The sequence below is a fragment of the Nicotiana tabacum genome, chromosome 6 (assembly GCF_000715075.1).
Source record: "Nicotiana tabacum cultivar K326 chromosome 6, ASM71507v2, whole genome shotgun sequence".
Lineage (NCBI taxonomy): Eukaryota > Viridiplantae > Streptophyta > Magnoliopsida > Solanales > Solanaceae > Nicotiana > Nicotiana tabacum.
In genome coordinates this window covers 44,987,351-45,006,203 of record NC_134085.1, presented here as the reverse complement: position 1 = coordinate 45,006,203, position 18,853 = coordinate 44,987,351, and the positions used below count along the sequence as shown (strand labels likewise).

At 41.7% G+C, this 18,853-nt stretch overlaps 1 long non-coding RNA gene across 1 annotated transcript; it reads right to left on the bottom strand.

The window, feature by feature from the left end:
- Positions 1 to 10,391: 10,391 nt before the first annotated feature.
- On the bottom strand, positions 10,392 to 11,771 carry LOC142181461 (uncharacterized). Its single transcript, XR_012710107.1, has 2 exons — positions 11,365 to 11,771; positions 10,392 to 10,991 (listed from the first exon to the last, which is right to left on the bottom strand). It is a non-coding gene; the product is annotated as an uncharacterized LOC142181461 (long non-coding RNA).
- Between the last annotated feature and the right edge of the window lie 7,082 nt (positions 11,772 to 18,853).

Below are 18,853 nucleotides of genomic sequence, written 5' to 3'. Positions count from 1 at the left end.
AACCCAAAATGCATGCTTCGTACTCGGTCATGTTGTTGGTACAATAGAAATGAAGCTAAGAAGTGACATGGTAGTGGTGCCCTATTTCAGAAATGAGTACAACTCCTATTCCAACACATTTTATGTTAGCAGCCCCATCGAAGAAGAGTTTCCAACCAGGCTTTTCATCCTTCTCGACCTCGTCAATATGCATTACTTCTTCATCAGGAAAGTAAGTCTTCAAAGGTTCATATTCTTCATCCACGGGGTTCTCGGCCAATTGATCGGCCAAAGCTTGGGCTTTCATCGCCGTCCAAGTCACATATACGATGTCAAACTTTGTGAGCAAGATCTGCCACTTTGCGAGCCTTCCTGTGGGCATGGGCTTTTGAAAGATATACTTTAAAGGATCCAGGCAAGAAATGAGGTAAGTAGTGTAGGATGACAAATAATGCTTCAACTTCTGTGTTACCCATGTCAGGGCGCAACATGTCCTCTCAAGGGGAATATACTTAACCTCATAATATGTGAACTTCTTGCTAAGATAATAGATTACTTGCTCTTTCCTGCCAGTGATGTATTGCTGGCCCAATACACAACCAAGTGAATTATCCAAGACTGTCAAATAAAGAATCAATGGTCTCCCAAGTTCCGGCGAGACCAACACAGGTGGGTTCGACAAATACTCTTAGATCTTATCGAATGCTCCCTAGCACTCATCAGTCCATTTGACCGCAGCATCCTTCTTTAGCAACTTAAAGATGGGCTCACAAGTTGTCGTGAGCTGAGCAATAAACCTACTGATGTAGTTCAGCCTCCCTAGTATATTCATCACCTCGGTCTTGTTCTTTGGCGGTGGTAATTCCTGAATATCTTTGATCTTTGATGGATCCAACTCAAAGCCCCGGCGGCTGACTATGAACCCCAATAGTTTCCTAGATGGAACACCAAATGCACACTTTGCAGGGTTGAGCTTAAGATTGTACCTGCGGAGCCTCTAGAAAAACTTTCCCAAATCTCTGATGCGGTCAGACTGCTTCTTGGACTTTATGATCACATCATCCACATAAACCTCAATATCCTTGTGTAGCATGTCATGGAATATGGTAGTCATTGCCCTCATGTAAGTTGCCCCAGTGTTTTTAAAACCAAATGGCATGACCCGGTAGCAATATGTTCCCCACGGCGTAATGAATGCCGTCTTTTCCGCATCATTTTCATCCATTAAGATCTGATGATACCCCACATAGCAATCCACAAAAGACCCAATTTCATACATGGCACAATTATCAATCAAAATGTGGATATTTGGCAGTGGGAAGTTGTCCTTTGGACTCACTTTGTTGAGGCCACGGTAATCTACACACACTCTGGTCTTACCATCTTTCTTTGGCATAGGAACAACATTGTCTAACCATGTGGGATACCGCGTGACTCGAATGACCTTTGCATCAAGCTTCTTTGTGACTTCTTCTTTAATTTTCACACACATGTCGGTCTTAAACTTCCTTAATTTCTGCTTGATGGGAGGGAATGTTAGATCAATTGGCAATTTGTGGACCACCAAATCGGTACTCAAGCCTGGCATGTCATCATACGACAATGCAGAAATATCCTTATATTCAAACAATGCTTTAATTATTTCTTCCCTGATTCGCGGTTCAAGATGAACACTTATCTTGGTTTCTCTGACATTATCTAGATCTTCTAAATTGATTGCTTCCGTTTCATTCAGATTAGGCTTGGGTTTTTCTTCAAAATGATTTAGTTCCTTACTAATTTCCTCAAATGCCTCATCCTCATCATATTTTGTTTTATCATCACACTCTATTTCTTGGATTATTATTTCAGAATTAGATCGACTTTTAAGACTTGGCCGAAGATTCCTTATGCATGTCATGTCATTGAAACCAGCATAAAAAGAACTGTACAAAGAAGAAAAGAAAACAAAAATAAGAACTATCAGGCAAGATAGAAAAGGGAAATTGCATTTTATTGAAAATAAAGGATAACATGGTTTGTACATCAAACAAGCGAAAATAAAAATATAGGTCACAACCTTGGAATAATCCAGATAGAAAGGAAAACAAAACAAACTACCAAAACTCCTTCCGAGTAGGGAGAGAAGTAGCCTTCCGATTGTTAAGCTTTACATTCGGCCCGACGCACTGTAAGTCTGCTTTGCTAGAACCTTCTCCAACTTCTACCATGTTCACAACATCAAACAACCTCTGGAACCTTTCAATTAACTCTTCATCAATGTCAACCACAGGACTTGGCACTATTGACACTAGGTGTTTCCTGTCATCGGGCTTGACAAAAGACCTAGAGAGATGCAGGATAGGCTTCGGAAGTGCCCACACCTTATGTTTCAACCTTTTAGCCCTTTTCACATCTGCCGCTATGGGTTTGAATCCAAGACCGAACGTACCCAAATTTTCAGGAAGGGACACTGGCTGTACGATAACCTGCAAGGATGCACCCAGACCTTTACCTAGCACAAAGCCATTTTTCAACATTTTAGAGGCCACCATAATAGATATAGAGGCTATCTTTGGAGTTGGAATACATTTCCCTTCTGGAACCTTCTCGACTGGCACTGTTTCAAAATCTTGATAGACCTAAGGCCCTTTGTCATCTTCGGCTTCAACAAATGGGACAGAGGCATCACTGTGAGCACACAAATTCTCCTCGCCATGCACGAAGATCTCCTGTCTATCCCACTCGAACTTGACCATATGGTGCAAAGAGGACGAGACTGCTTTGGCGGCTTGTATCCAAGGCCGACCCAACAGCAAATTGTAGGAGACGGCCACGTCTAGTACCTGGAAATCCATGGTGAATTCGACCGGTCCTATTGTCAATTCAAGCACTATATCACCAACCGAATCTTATCCTCCACCGTCAAAACCTCGGCTGCATATGCTATTCTTGTGAATCCTCTCATCGTCGACTTTTAACTTGTTCAGAGTAGAGAGAGGGCAGATGTTTGCATTGGAACCATTGTCAGCTAACACCCTGGTAACCATAGAGTTTTCACATTTTACCATAAGATAGAGAGCTTTGTTGTGTTCAGTACCTTCCACATGCAACTCATCATCATAGAAGGTGATCCTATTCACCTCAAATAATTTGTTGGCGATCTTCTCCAAATGGTTCACTGTGATTTTGTCGGGGACATGGGCTTCATTCAAAATTTTTATCAGGGCCCGATGATGCTCATCTGAATGGATCAATAATGATAGCAAGGAAATCTGAGCGGGCGTCTTTCTTAACTGCTCCACGATGGAGTAATCTTGTACCTTCATTTATCTCAAAAACGCATCCACTTCTTCTTTAGTGACTGCTTTCTTTACAAGAACTGGATTATCTCTGGATGTTTTAGCTTTCCTTAACTTTTCCGAGGCAAAGCATCTCCCCGAATGAGTTAATCCTTAGGCCTCATTAACTTTTTCTTTCATTTCCTTCCCCTTATAGGTTGTTGTCACCCGTTCATAGTTCCATGGGATAGCCTTGGTGTTAATTATCGAAAACTAGGTTATAGGCTTGATGATGACAGGGTCTATACGGTCACCCTCTACAATTATTATAGGCTTATTCACCAACCCTGGCACGATCACCTTTGACTTATCTTGCTTTGCTACAGCATCACTTGGGGATCTTTCTCAACTACCATAGATGGCTCACCGTTTGTCATGCTCAACTTCTTCACTAATCCTTTAACTGTTGGTTTTTTGACTGGCTTGACCTCACTTGACCGAATCATCATGACGGACTGTGAAGACTTCTTGGGTTCCCCTTCCTTATGTACTATCTCGCTCATGTTTGTTTCATCATGGGCTGGCAATGGGTTTTGATTGATGTTGGGTGCCTCCAGAGTTTGGACTACAATTTGGTTTGTGTCAAGAGCTCTTGGATGGAATTTTTCAAGTGCCAGCACTTCTCCGTATCATGCCCCGGAGTACCAGAACAATATGCAAAGCTCAAGGAGTAATCAAGATTCTTTGGAGAAGTGTTTGGCAATTTCAACTCAATTGGCCTCAGCACATCCAACTACCTCAATCTCTGGAATAAACTGGTATAAGACTCCCCCAACGGGGTGAAAGTTTTCTTCCGCTGCAACCTCTCATTCTGAATACTGGTTTGGGTCGGAAACCTGGACCTATAGGGTTTTGGTAGGCTCATGGGGGTGGGTAAGCATTTTGTGGAGCTGGGTAGGTGTTCTGTGGGGCTGGGGCACGCCATTGTGAATAGGAAGTAGGTTGAGTACATGACTGGGCGTGGTGGACAGAAATTTGAGGGTCTGGTGTTGGGAAGTAATGTTGGGGTGGATTATATGGGGTTTGGGTGTAGGTCTGGTGATGGGGTCGAGGCTGGGTATAATGGTGTGGCGGGCCCCTCGGTCCAAACCACAATCCTAAATCAACTATTGCCACGTCTTGTTTCTTCTTCTTTCTGATCACTCCTCCGGTACCATTCTGAATGGCTTGGATAGTTGCTTTGATGGCCAAGTAGCTTATGATTTTGCTTGATTTAAGCCCTTCTTCCACCATGCCACCCATCTTCACTACCTCGTTGAAAGACTTGCCTATGGCCGATATCAGATGGCCAAAGTAAGTAGGCTACAGCTCCTGCAGAAAGTACTCCACCATTTCGTTTTCCTTCATTGGGGGGTTAACTCTTGCCGCTTGTTCTCTCCAGTGAAATTCGTATTCTCTGAAACTTTCACTAGGCTTCTTCTAAATCTTAGTCAAAGACAAACGATCTAGAACAATCTCGATGTTGTATTGGAAATGATGAGCGAATGCTTGTGCCAAATCATCCCAGGTATACCATCTGTTGTGATCCTGACGAGTGTACCACTCCAATGCCGCACCACTCAAACTCTGGCTAAAGTATGCCATTAATAGCTCATCTTTCCCATCGACTCCTCTCATTTTACTGCAGAATCCCCTCAAGTGGGCCACTGCATCTCCATGCCCGTCATATAGGTTGAATTTAGGCATTTTGAATCCCACAGGCAACTGACATCGGGAAATAGACACAAATCTTTGTAGTCTACGCTCACCTAGCCTCCTAATCCCTGCATGTTTCTGAACAATTGTTCCAAGCTACTTACCTTCCTGAACATCTCCTCCAGCTCTGCGTTTTTAGGTGGTTTCTAAGTCTCAATAGGGAGGTCGAAATGAGAAGTGGAGGAGTAATTATCTGGGGCCTTGAAAGTAGGCTCTGGGGATAGTATTGATTATCTTGGGTCTGGAATAATTGCTCACTGGAAGATTGATGGGGGTGCTACAAAAATAGGGGAGGCTGGTGGAGGAGGTTATGGGATTGGTTTGGCTGGTGGTGCTTGTGTGGCTTGGTAAGTGGTGCCCTAATAGTGGTGGTAATGGGGGAAGCCTGATGCATGTGCGGCGATGAATCAATAGTGGGAGGTTCTTAGGATTGAGCAAGTCGCGGGATGAAAGAAGGGTTGGCGGGGTATGGTGGTGGTGGATGCCCTTTAATCCATGCATGGTACATCTCTGCCATTTGGTGTTTTAACTTAAGTAACTCCTCTTTCAGATTAACTATAGACTCTTCTCCCTCCCTCGATAGATCAATAATACTTGCATCCAGCTCTTGGCCAGCCATGATCAACTTGTTTTTAGACCTGGTGTTTTACGCGTGTATTGCCAGAATGCCGAACAAACTAACCACCTGCCTGAATTTGATCACAACAAGCAAACTTGTTAGCGATTAAAAGCTTAACAGGTATGCAACCGCACATTGGGGATGCAATGCACCTAAGTAGTTAACCATTTCTATTATGAATTTGAATGTCTGCTTGCGTTATTTCGGCTTTCTCTATTTTTGCAATTTTCACGATTTTCTTTCTCTCTTTCCTTTTCATTCCCGCTTTTCTTTGCTTTATTCTTGTCTTTATTCTTTTATTCTCTCATTTTTCCTCTCTTGTTTTGCCATCATTTCTTTCCCGCAATTTTTCTTGTTTACTCTGCTATTTTTTCTTTTCATTTCATGGTTATGATCGAATCCTATGAGGATTGCCTACGTATCATGACGCCGCATGAATCAGAACGAGCGTTGTTCTAGGAACATGTGCGAAATAAAATAAAAAAGCATTTTTGGGGTTTTTAAATTTTTATAAAACAAAACAAAATAAAAAACGTCTTGATTACAACGACTTCCCCTACATAAAAACTGACAGACTCGATAAGTGAACCAACAAACTCTAAAAGAAAAATTGAAAATACAGACTCGAAAATGAACTAACAAACTTTTAAGAGAAACTGACAATACAGACTCGAACAAACAAAGTCAAGAATACGTAAGTGATTCAACTACTGCTCCAGTTGGCCTTGCTGCGGGCCTTTGCGCCATATCTTCGTGGAGGCGAAACAAGTTATCCATGATTTGTCGGACAAAAATCATAACTGAAGCGAAGAACATGAACCGAGTCATGCCTTCACACTCATTGCACTTTACCATAATGTAGTCCGCAATTCTTCTAACCCTCTCCCTGATAACACCCTTCTCCTATAGCAACCGTCCAATCTGCTAATATCTGGCATCCAAAACTTGTTCGGCTGTATGATTTTGCTCTTGAAGCTGTTGCAGGTCTTTTTCTAGCTGCGACATAGGGCATAGAAGTGCTCCCTTTCTGCTGTGAAGTCTCTTACCTGCTTAGCCATTTCGTTCTCAAGGTCATTGACCTTTTTCTTTAGACCCACCATTCCTCTGTTGTACTTCTCCTTCAGTTGCCGAACGAAATTGGCCCATCCCTCCACATTCTTAGCTAACTTGGCTCGGGCTTTTTCTAATTCAGCTTCAGTCTTTTGCAATATATCCTCATAGTCACGTACTTTTTGTATAAGGATGTAGATGAGTTTTTCATCTTTTCTGCTTCTACCCGGGTTTTCAGCTGTTATTCTCATTTTTCAAACTTGGGCTCGGAGAGCTTCATTTTCTTGGACCAACCTTCTTCTTTCACCTTCAGCCTCTTGTGCTTGGAGATCATTACTGTATTCTATGTTTCTCAGCTTCTCTTCCAAGGTGTGAATCACCGCTTGATATTTTTTTTCCTTTTCTCCCCAAGACAACCTTTCATGGATTTTATTATCAAAAGCTTGAACATGGGGTCTCTTGGTAGGCCTCTCGGGCTTAGGCTCTAGCTCGTTGTTTACATAATAACTTTTCTCAAACCATGCAGCGTAATCTGGATCCACTTCCCCCTTTGTCACATCTAGATGCCATTTTTCAGATACCGGCAACTATTCCCATCCTGCTGAACTAATGTTTCTGGCAGTGCAGCTTCTGGATGTAGCTCAATGACCTGGGTAGTTAGATCTTCATCTTCGGGCACCACCTGCTATCTTCCTAACTGCCTTAAGACCATCTGCGATGCATATGGCTGGACACTCCTCAAACCCATCAACCTTAGGTAACCTTTGGTAGCCGTCATGTATATGGATTTTGTCATTGGGAGCCATCCTATAGTCCACTCGATCTGACTTGCTATGAGAGCTTAAGTGGGAGACCCAGGATTCAAACCCTTCGGGAACATTGTAGTCTTTCACCCTTTCCTCATAACCATTGATGAAGTTATCCATGCTCGAACCATAACTCATGAATTTGGGGTGATGGTGGAGATGCTCGATCAACCACATTTGTAGAAGAATATTGCAACCTTCAAAGAACTGTGCCCGGCCTTGCACAATGTCAATGCTCGATAAATGTCTACCAGCACTAACGGAGCAAGTGTATGATCTTTCTTGGTAGTGAGGATTTGTGCAATTTTGGCCATACGGATATCCACTATCCCTTCCGCATTTGGAAAGACCATGATCCCCAAAAATGCCACAACAAAAGCGAGCCGACGATAGATTTGCCAGAGGTCCTTATCTTGTTTGTTGTTCAAACCCTTTTCATGCGTTTCGAACCCAGCTGAGTGCCCGAACTTGAAGTACATGAAATATAAAGAACAATACCCTTTGCTTACATAGGCCTTCTCCATCTGTTTACTAATATTCAGGAGGTCAAAGAACTTGTGCACAAAGGGAGCCCTTGGAAATATTTGTTATTTCCTCAAGTCCCGGCAAAACTCAATATACCCATCCATCTCCTACAGAGTAGGGGTGATCTCAATGTCCGAAAAGCGAAAAACATTGTGGACGGGATCCCAAAAAGTTACCAAAGCCTTGATTAGATCTTTTCGTGGTTTGATTTCCAGAATGTTTATAAGGGCACCTAACTGCTCTTTCACTCAATCCTGACCCTCTTCATCTAAATCATTCTATCACATGCTCAACTGCAGCTGAGCCTGTTCTATGACCAAGTCTGATAGATCATGGACAGTGTTCATTTGTACCTATGGAAGATTAAGGTCAGGTTTGACTCTGGTGGACCTTTTTTGTAAAACAGGTTTTTCAATTTTTTAAAATAAAAATCAACGGACCCTGACCCCCTCCCGTCTATGCTACTTTAGCAAAAGTGGTCGTTTTTGCAAACGTGGCCCCTTCACAATTCCAAATAAATTTTGAGGCCAGGGAGAATTATTTTATGGAGAAATGACACTTTACCGATAGACTTGTCCATTCTTTATGAAAATAGCCCTTCAACAACTGAAGATACTCTAAGGCTATCCTTGCAAGAACGGCTTAAGACATTAACGAAGTTGGATCGGCTTATTTTGCACCAAAACCCTAAACTACATTTTTTTGGCCATTTACTCTTTTTCTCTTTTTTTTGAAAAAATAAGGCTGAACCTTATGTAGGTTGCCTACGTATCCCACATCCGATGAGAATCAAACCTGCGTAGTTCGGTCAGTTTTGACACATTTGAAAAGGACACAATATTGACTTATTTTGAAATGACTCTTTTTTTTCCTCTTTTTGAAAATTTTGGGGAGAGTTTCAGGATATTTCCAAATACCGGGGATTTTTCAGAACCAGGCTTTATTTCTTCCTTACATCACTCTTGGTTTTTCTCTTGATTTATTTTTCCTAGTCGGTCAACATGCAGTCCAAAACAAATGAATATTCACATAGCACATAGGATGCATCAGGATGGTCTGTTATTTTGGGTACACCTGTCCTAGATGGACCCAACCCTTGTGTTGAGTCCCCTAAGTCAAATGCACATGATGCAATCAAGCGTTCCTACTAGGGATCCGACATGAGGATGTGTTTTTCTAGGTTTAAAACCTGTGGTTGTGTTCTAGACCTGGCTTGCCCGAGTGGACAACTCGAGCCGGAGAGGGGGCAACGTACCGGGAGCACTGAAGTCTATCCGGCTTTGTTGCTGGCCCAGCCTCGTTCTATTTACTATAATTTCTACAGAAAAAGTGGTCCACACGAATGTGTGCACCATTTTCAGAAGACTCAGAGGGGTGGCGTAAGAAGACAGTTATATGCAATTCAAATAATATTAAAGCGGTAAACAGACAGCAGTTAGCACAAAAGGTTCACAGAATGCAGTAATATTAACAATAAATGAAGCCAAGTAAAATCATAAAAACAAACTCGAATTCTTGAAACCTGAACCAGAGAATTTGGGTTCGTTCCCCAGCAGAGTCGCCAGAGCTGTCACACCTCCTTTTTACTACCCCGAAAGGGGTATAAGGGAGTTCTTTCCAATTTAAGTGATAATCGAACCAGGATTATTTATTAAAATTAGAGTCGCCACTTGAGATAATTTATGGTGTCCCAAGTTACCTGTTTAAAATCCCGAATCGAGGAAGTTTGACTCTATTTACGGTCTGCAAACACAGAAATCCAGGTAAGGAATTCTGTTAACCCAGGATAAGGTGTTAGGCATTCCTGAGTTCCGTGGTTCTAGCATGGTCGCTTTGATCATACTTGGCTTACTAAAATTGTCAAATTACTCATTTTAGAACCTATGTGCATTTTCCTTTTTTAATTAAAATTATCTTGAAACGGGTCACGTGTACGTGTACCCATTTGTTTGGCGCCTCAAAAATCATGTCACGCGAACGTATCCACAATTAATAATGTGTTATTATTATTAAGAAAGGTTTGGCCAAAGTTGCGCAAACGCATACTCTAATTTTGTTTTTAGAATCGTGATTATGTCACGCAAACGTGTACGCAATCACGATGGTACATTAAACGTGCCTAAAGCATACCACGCATATCATTTTTAATAATTGAGTCATGAGATTAATACGAGGGCCATGGATGATTAAATTGGATGGCTCACCTCGGATTATATGAACTAAATTTAATTTAGCGGCCTATTAAAAACAATTTTATTATTAAGAGAACTTGATCGAAGTTGCACGAACGCATACTACGAATTGGTTTTTAGAATCGTAATTATGTCGCGCAAACGTGTACACAATCGAAATAGTATTTTAAACGCACCTAAAGGCTTTTCTACGAATATTAATCTATTCCTTAAAAATGACTCTCCCTTTATTTCACTAGTAATGTGCCTTGCAATTACTGTTGAATATAAACTTAGTCGAACCACTACAACTCTGACGTACAACAAATTTAGCATACATTTTAAAACCAATTGCAGTTGTGATTTAAAACGTCCCAAATCAAACAAACTTTCAACAAAGGCCCAAACATTTCGAAATCATGCTTTCTGATAAGCCAAATACACTTTGATCACACAAGAGCCAATTTAAGCCCATACGATTTATTTGAGTCGAACTCTTGCGCTCAAGGCCTGAAAGCATTCAAACTCACGTTCATAGCCTTACTTGGCCCACTCACGAGCCAGGCCTAATTCATTAATAAAACATGTCGGCTCACTGAATATATTTAAAGTAAGTACATAAAATGAATTTATCTGAAATAACAAGTTACACAATCCAATCATAACAACTAAATGATCTGACTATTCATTAATAAAAGAAAAACTTTGTAAAGATGATCCATCCTTTAACTAAAAGCAACAAACTCCATCCGGGGGGGGGGGTGTGTGATTCCAAACGTGCTTGGATTTGCAAGAGCAGCTATAGAGCTAACTAACAAATCTGCATCTGATTCATTATCGTAGCAGGCAGACAAAACTAAAGTTAGTACAGTTACAACCCCTTGTTTGTTTCAATCACATAAGGAAAGCTTAACAAAAACATGTCCAACTCCCTTTAAAACTATATCACGGATTTCACTAATTAGTCTACTATGTTAAATTACAAAACAATAAAATGGGAGCAGGTTTTTACCCTCACATGGACCCTTATAGGTTATTCTAAACATGCTGGACCTTTCACAGTCTATCCTACAACTTGAAAGAAAACTTTAAACTTAAACAATGGGAAGAGAAGAAGTCACAAATGATTAATCTACCCATATAACAAGAATCACACTAATTTTCAAACAAGGGTTTGAATCAGATTCATATTAGCTTACCAATACTCACTTGAAGTCCATTCCTTGAACAATCATTCCATTTCATAAAAAGAAAACCATTGCACGAGAAATGAACTGGAAAGAGTACCTTGAAAGAGTAACAACAAAGAAACAACAGCCAAAGTAATATGAAAAAAACCAGCAACAATGACTCAACACAGCAGTAGGGATCAGTGATGAAAAACCCAGCAAAACAGCTTTAAACCAGCCAAATTTCAGCTTAGAAGCCCAAAAAAACCATGTAAGCCTTTTAAAATTCATAAAGAAGACCCAGAAAACCAACCAAGTAATGTAAAAAAACCTTTTTCTCTGAAATTCTGATGTGTTTTTAGTATTTTTGGTGCAGAGAATGATGCCTCAGGTCTGTTTTTTAGAATGAAGAAAAGGGCATTATTTTATAGGCCTCTAAGGCCATATGCTCAAAAACAGCCTTGGGAATTATTCCCAGCCTGCAAAAGGCATCTTTTTAACCACCTGGACAGCTGGCGGTCCCATATTGGCCTATGCATTTTGTGCAAACCAAATGAGGATAGCTGTCACAGGTTCTAGAAACTTCCTATACCAAACCTTATCTGAAAACACTATTTATGTGTCCCAAATTAACCCCTAAGTTTTTAGTTGTTCAATTAACGACCCTAAAAGTTCTAAATATTTACAAACTAAACAAACATAAAACAAGCCAACTAATATCTAAAAACGGATTAAAAGCAAACCAAAGTTCAAAGTAAAGGAATATCTGAAATTGATGAATGAACCTAAACTTCTTACACGAAATCAATTCATAATGAACTAAGCTGGACAAAGAACCCCAAATGGTTCTTGCACAAACACTGGAATGCTTCTAGCAACCAGAATGGGTAAATTAGTGCATTCTAAAAAAGAATTTACAACTAAACATGCACAATTAACCAACAACAATGCAATTTTAACCTTGAACTACACTTAAATTCTTCTATCATAAACTGAAAATCAGAAATTACTATTGGAAACAGACTTATTTCATACATCGACTAAATTGACATTAAACCTGTGTTGAAAACCCAATCTGAAGCCCTAATATGAAAACAAAACAGGTGACACACAAGAACCTACCATGCAACTAAACAGAATTGAGAGGAAGAGATAAGAAGAAACAAAACAGAAGAGAACAAAGATGAATAAATGACTAAAGGTTAGGGAGTATCAATTTAATCAACCTGACGATCAACAAAAGCAAAAGCGGCAAGCTGGCCAAGTTCAGAATGCTTCGACGAGGCTTGAAACTGATCCAAACGATTATTCATGACATGAATAACATATTTGGGGGAGCTTCCAACCAAGACGAACACAGCTTCAAAGAAATCCCAAAATCATAAAATAGGTTCAACCTAAATCCGGGATTTGACAAGTTTCAGAGATTGTTTCGGGAAATTGTTAATGGTTTTGGGTTTGGGGAGGCCTAGTGATTATAGGGTGTAAGTTTGGGGCGGTTTGAGTGAGTTAGGGTTTTTGAGGTTGGTGCTTTAGATCTAAAATCGGAGGAGATTGATGGGGATTTGAAGGAATTGGTTTATGGATTTGGAAAAGGGAGAGGACGGGGACTGACTGGTGAAAATTTGGAGAGGTTTGGAGTGGTGCCGCCACCGTAGAGCGATTTTTGGCGATGGCGATAAGCGGAGTCGGTGAGGGTGTGAGAGGGCGGCTAGGGTTTGGACTCTTAGAGGTTGAGGGATGAAATGAGGGGGATTGGAAATGGGGGGGAGTCTAATTCGGACTCTTAAATATAATATGGGTGCCTAGTTCACAGCCGTTGGATCACATAAGATCAACAGCTATGATGCTGAAAACCTAGAAACGGTGTCATTTGGAGTTTAAGTGGAAGCTAGACCGGGTATTTGGGGGTATTGGGCTGGATTTTGGGGCGGGTTTTTAAGTAACCTTTGGGCTCAGGTCCAAATAGCAGCAAAAATAAAACATTTTCAATTAACCCCTTTTTCTATTCAAGTCTTTTATTTTATTTTCTTTTTATTTATCTTTTTCTTTTCTTTTTCTATAATGAAAACTTAAATTAAAATTCTAAATTAACCTAAACTGTATCACCAACCAATTTTCCTAAAATTATAAAAAAAACCTAAATCCTAAATCAAAAAGAAAAATCAATTATCTAGCATTTAAAATGGTAAAAATGAAAAATGGGCCATTTTTGTAATTTTCATATTAATAAAATAAATAATTAACCAATTAACCCTGAAAAATATAAAAACAAAACCTAAATGTAATGCATGGTGTTTTTGGCATTTTTCATGATTTAAATAAAAGTAAACACGCATAGAAATGCAAACAATTAACAAAAAAATCCTAAAATTCTATAAAATGGCAAATAACTGGAAAAAATCTATTTCATTGTATTTTATAGGAGTAATTCATATACGGCAAAATTCACGTGCTCACAGTTATAACACTTCCGCACTTTATCTCTGTTTGGCTTTAGCTATTATTTATTTTTGTTCTAGTTAACAATTATGTGGTAAAATTATATCTATCGGCTTGCCTACCTTTCAAGAGTAGGCGCCATCACGATCCCGACGGTGAGAAATTCGGGTCGTGATAAGTTGGTATTAGAGCATTAAGTTGCCTAGGTCTCATAATACACAAACAATCTAGGTAGAGTCTGAGGGATCGGTACGGAGACGCCTGTGCTTATCCCTCAGAGGCTATGGAGTTTAGGAATAACTTCACATCAATTCTTCCCTATCGTGCGATTTGACTTCTCAATGCTAATTGAACTTCTACTCTGTTCTTTCGTAGATGGCAAGAACATGTACCTCTTCATCAGCTGATCAACAGCCTGAGCCCCTAATGGTAGCTCCTACAAGGGGCAGAGGACGAGGCCGAGGTAGGGGTATGGCTCAGCATAGAGCTCGAGCAGCAACACCAGCAACACAGCCTCATGTGGAGTTCGATGATGAGGTTCTGGCTCAGACCGTCCGGCGGGGCCAACTCAGGTTCCCGAGGGGTTCATCGCTACCCCAGTACTTTAGGATGCTTTGGTCCGTCTAATGGGCCTTATGGAGAGCGTCACTCAGGCAGGCATATTCCTTGTAGCACCAGCTGCCTCTTATGCTAGGAGAGGAGCTCAGACTCCCGCTACCCATACCCCGGAGCAGATGGCTCGCCAGTTCTAGACTCTAGCAGCTCAACCAGTTATTGCGGCTCAGGATGTTGGTGGATCATCTATGTCTTCTGAGGCTTTGTTAAGGTTTGATAAGTTCACCAAGCTTTTGTCGGTTCATTACAGCGGGGCAGCATCTGAGGACACCCAAGATTATCTTGACTACTGCCATGAGGTATTGCGGAACATGGGGATAGTAGAAACTAATAGGGTAGACTTTGTTGTATTCCAGATAGTAGGGTCAGCCAAGAGATGGTGGAATGATTTTATGTTGACCATACCAGCTGGGTCTCCTGCATTTACTTGGGATCAGTTCTCTCAGCTATTTCACGAGAAGTTCCTTCCTGTCACTCAGAGAGAGGACTACCGTAGGTGGTTCGAGCATCTTTAGCAGGGTTTTATGACTGTCACCCAATACGAGACTAGGTTTGTTTATTTGGCTCGTCATGCTCTTCTTATACTCCCCACATAAAGAGAGAGAGAGAGAGAGAGAAGGAGGTTCATTGAGGGACTCGCTCAGCCTATCAGATTGCAGATGGCTAAGGAGACATGAAGCGAGATTTCTTTCCAAAATGCGGCCAATATGGCCAGGCAGGTTGAGATGGTCTTAGCTCAGGGGAGTGGTCAGGGGTCTGACAAGAGGCCTCGTCATTTTGGTAGGTTCAGTGGTGCCTCATCTGGAGGCGGGGATTCTTTTGGTAGCGGCCATCCTCCCAAGCCATTTAATTCAGTACTTCAGGCTTCTCACAGTGCTTCAGGTAGCCAGGGTTCTCATATGCAGTATTCTGATCAGCTACCCTATAGTGCATCACCAGCTCCTATAAGTACACCTCCGCTCCAGAGTTTTCAGGGTGTCTACTCTGGGCATAAGGGTTAGTTTCAAAGTCAACAGTCCTAGTAGCCAAGAACTTGTTATACTTGTGGCGATCCGAGGCACATTACTAGATTTTTTCCCTCGACCCTCGAGCAGTTTTCAGCATTAGGGTTTCATGCCATGGTTCAGGCACCGGGTGTTCCACCGCCCACTCAGCCAGTTATAGGTAGGGGTCAGGCAACTAGAGGTGGAGGTCAAGGTATTAGAGGTGGAGGTCAGGCCGCTAGAGGTGGAGGCCAGCCAGTAGGAGGCCGTCCTAGGGATGTAGTTCAGAGTGGTGGGGCCCAGCCTCGATGTTATTCTTTCCTTTCCAGGCCTAAGGCTGAGGCATCCGATGCCATTATCATAGGTATGGTTTCAGTTTGCAGTAGAGATGCTTCAATTCTATTTGATCAAGGGTCTATATACTCCTATGTGTCATCTTATTTTGCTACGTATGTGGGTGTGCCTCGTGATTCTTTGAGTGCTCCTGTATATGTGTCCACATCGGTAGGTGATTCTATTATTGTATATTGTGTCTATCGCTAGTGTGTGGTTATTATTAGGGGTCTTGAGACCCGTGTAGATCTCCTACTTCTTGATATGGTCGATTTTGATATATTTTTCGGGATGGGTTGGCTGTCACCTTATCATGCCATATTGGATTGTCACGCCAAGATCATGGCCTTAATATTAACAGGGTTGCCTCGATTGGAGTAGAGAGGGACTCCTGGTCATTCGACGAGTAGAGTTATCTCTTATGTGAAGGCTCGGCATATGGTCGAGAAGGGGTGTTTGGCTTATTTGGCTTATGTTCGTAATTCTAGTGCTGAGATTCCTTCAATGGATTCTGTGCTAGTTGTTCGGGAGTTTCAAGAGGTATTTCCTACAGACCTGCCGGGGATGCCACCCGATGGGTATATTGGTTTTTGCATTGATTTGGCTCCGAGCACTCAGCCCATTTCTATTCCACCACATCGCATGGCCCCGCCAGAGTTGAAAGAATTGAAGGAATAGTTGCAAGATTTGCTTGATAAGGGCTTTATTAGATCTAGTGTCTTACCCTGGAGTGCGTCGGTATTGTTTGTTAAGAAAAAAGATGGATCGATGAGGATGTGCATAGATTATTGGTAGTTAAACAAAGTCACCATCAAGAACAAGTATCCATTGCCGAGGATTGATGATTTATTTGACTAACATCAAGGTGCCAAGGTGTTCTCAAAGATTGATTTTGAAGTCTGGCTACCACCAGTTAAGGATTAGAGCATTCGATGTCCCTAAGATAGCTTTTCACACTTGGTACGGGCATTATGATTTTCTAGTAATGTCATTTGGGTTGTCAAATGCCCTAGCAGCATTTATGGATTTGATGAACCGAGTGTTCAAGCCCTACCTGGATTCCTTTGTGATTGTTTTCATTGATGATATCTTGATCTACTCCCGCAGCCGAGAGGAACATGAGCAGCATCTTCGAGTCGTTCTTTAGACTCTGATGGATTGCCAGTTATATGCTAAGTTTTTGAACATATGAATTTTGGTTGAGTTTAGTTGCATTCTTGGTTCACGTTGTATCAGCAGAGGATATTTAGGTGGATCCTAAGAAGATTGAGGCAGTCAGGGACTGGCCTAGACCTACATCAGCTATAGAGATCTGGAGTTTCTTGGGTTTGGAAGGCTACTACCATCAATTTGTGGAGGGGTTTTCATCCATAGCAGCCTTGATGACCAGATTGACCCAGAAGGGTGCCCTATTCCGGTGGTCTGATGAATGTGAGGCGAGCTTTCAGAAGCTCAAGACAGCTTTAACTACGGTGCTAGTGTTGTTGTTGTCCACAGGTTTAGGGCTATATACAGTATATTGTGATAAATCTCGTATTGGACTTGGTGCGGTGTTGATGCAGAATGGCAAGGTTATTGTATATGCTTCGCGACAGTTGAAGATTCACAAGAAGAATTATCCAGTTCATGATTTGGAGCTAGCAGTTGTTGTTCACGTGTTGAAGATTTGGAGGCATTATTTATATGGCATGTCAGGTAAGGTGTTCATGGATCATAAGAGTTTGCAATACTTGTTCAAGCAGAAGGAGCTAAATTTGAGGCAGAGGAGGTGGTTAGAGCTATTGAAAGACTATGATATCACCATCTTGTATCATCTTGGGAAGGCCAATGTGGTAGCCGATGCTTTGAGTAGGAAGTCAGGTAGTATGGGTAGCCTTGCGTATATTCCAGTCGGTGAGAGATCGCTTGCTTTAGAGGTTCAGGCTTTGGCCAATCAGTTCGTGAGGTTGGATGTTTTTTAGACTAGTCGTGTTCTAGATTGTACGGTCGCTCAGTCTTCTTTATTTGAGCGTATCAGAGATCGGCAGTATGATGACCCTCATTTGATTGTCCTTAAGGACACAGTGTGGTACGGATGTGCCAAGCAGGTTATAGTTGGAGATGATGGAGTTTTGAGGATGCATGGTCGAGTTTGTGTGCCTAATGTGGATGGACTTCGTGAGTTGATTATAGAGAAGGCCCATAGTTTCCGGTATTCTATTCATCCGGGTAACGCTAAGATGTATCAGGATTTGCAGTAGCATTATTGGTGGAGGAAGATGAAGAAGGATATTGTTGCATACATAGCTCGGTGTTTGAATTATCAGCAGGTAAAGTACGAGCATTAGAAACCTAGTGGTTTGCTTCAGAAGATTGAGATTCCTGAGTGGAAGTGGAAGAGTATCACTATGGACTTCATTGTTGGATTCCCACGGACTCAGAGAAAGTTCGATGCAGTATGAGTTATTGTGGATAGGCTAACTAAGTCAGCGTATTTCACTGCTGTGCAATTTCCTATTCTTCGGAGCGGTTGGCAGAGATCTATATTCGTGAGATCGTTCGCCTTCATGGTGTGCCCGTTTCTATCATTTCTGACCGAGGTATGCAATTTACCTCGCATTTCTATAGGATAGTGCAGCGTGAGTTGGGTACATAGGTCGAGTTGAGCACAATATTTCATCCTCAAACGGACGGACAGTCGGAGCGTATTATTCAGATTTTGAGGGATATACTTCGCGCATGTGTTGTTGACTTTGGAGGTTCTTGTGATCAGTTCTTGCCATTAGCGGAGTTTGCCTATAACAACAGCAATCAGTCGAGCATCCAGATGGCTCCATATAAGGCAATATATGGTAGATGGTGCCGGTCGCCAGTTAGATGGTTTGAGCCAGGAGAGACTTAGTTGTTGGGTACATATTTAGTACAGGATGCCTTGGATAAGGTTAAGATCATTCGGGATAGGCTTCGTACAACTTAGTGCAGGCAAAAGAGTTATGCCGATCCTAATGTTCGTGATGTGGCATTCATGATCAGAGAGCGAGTGTTGCTTCGGGTGTCGCCCATGAAGGGCGTGATGAGATTTGGGAAGAAGGGTAAGTTAAGCCCTAGGTTCATCGGGCCTTCTGAGATCCTTGATTGAGTGGGAGAGGTGGCTTACAGACTTGCAT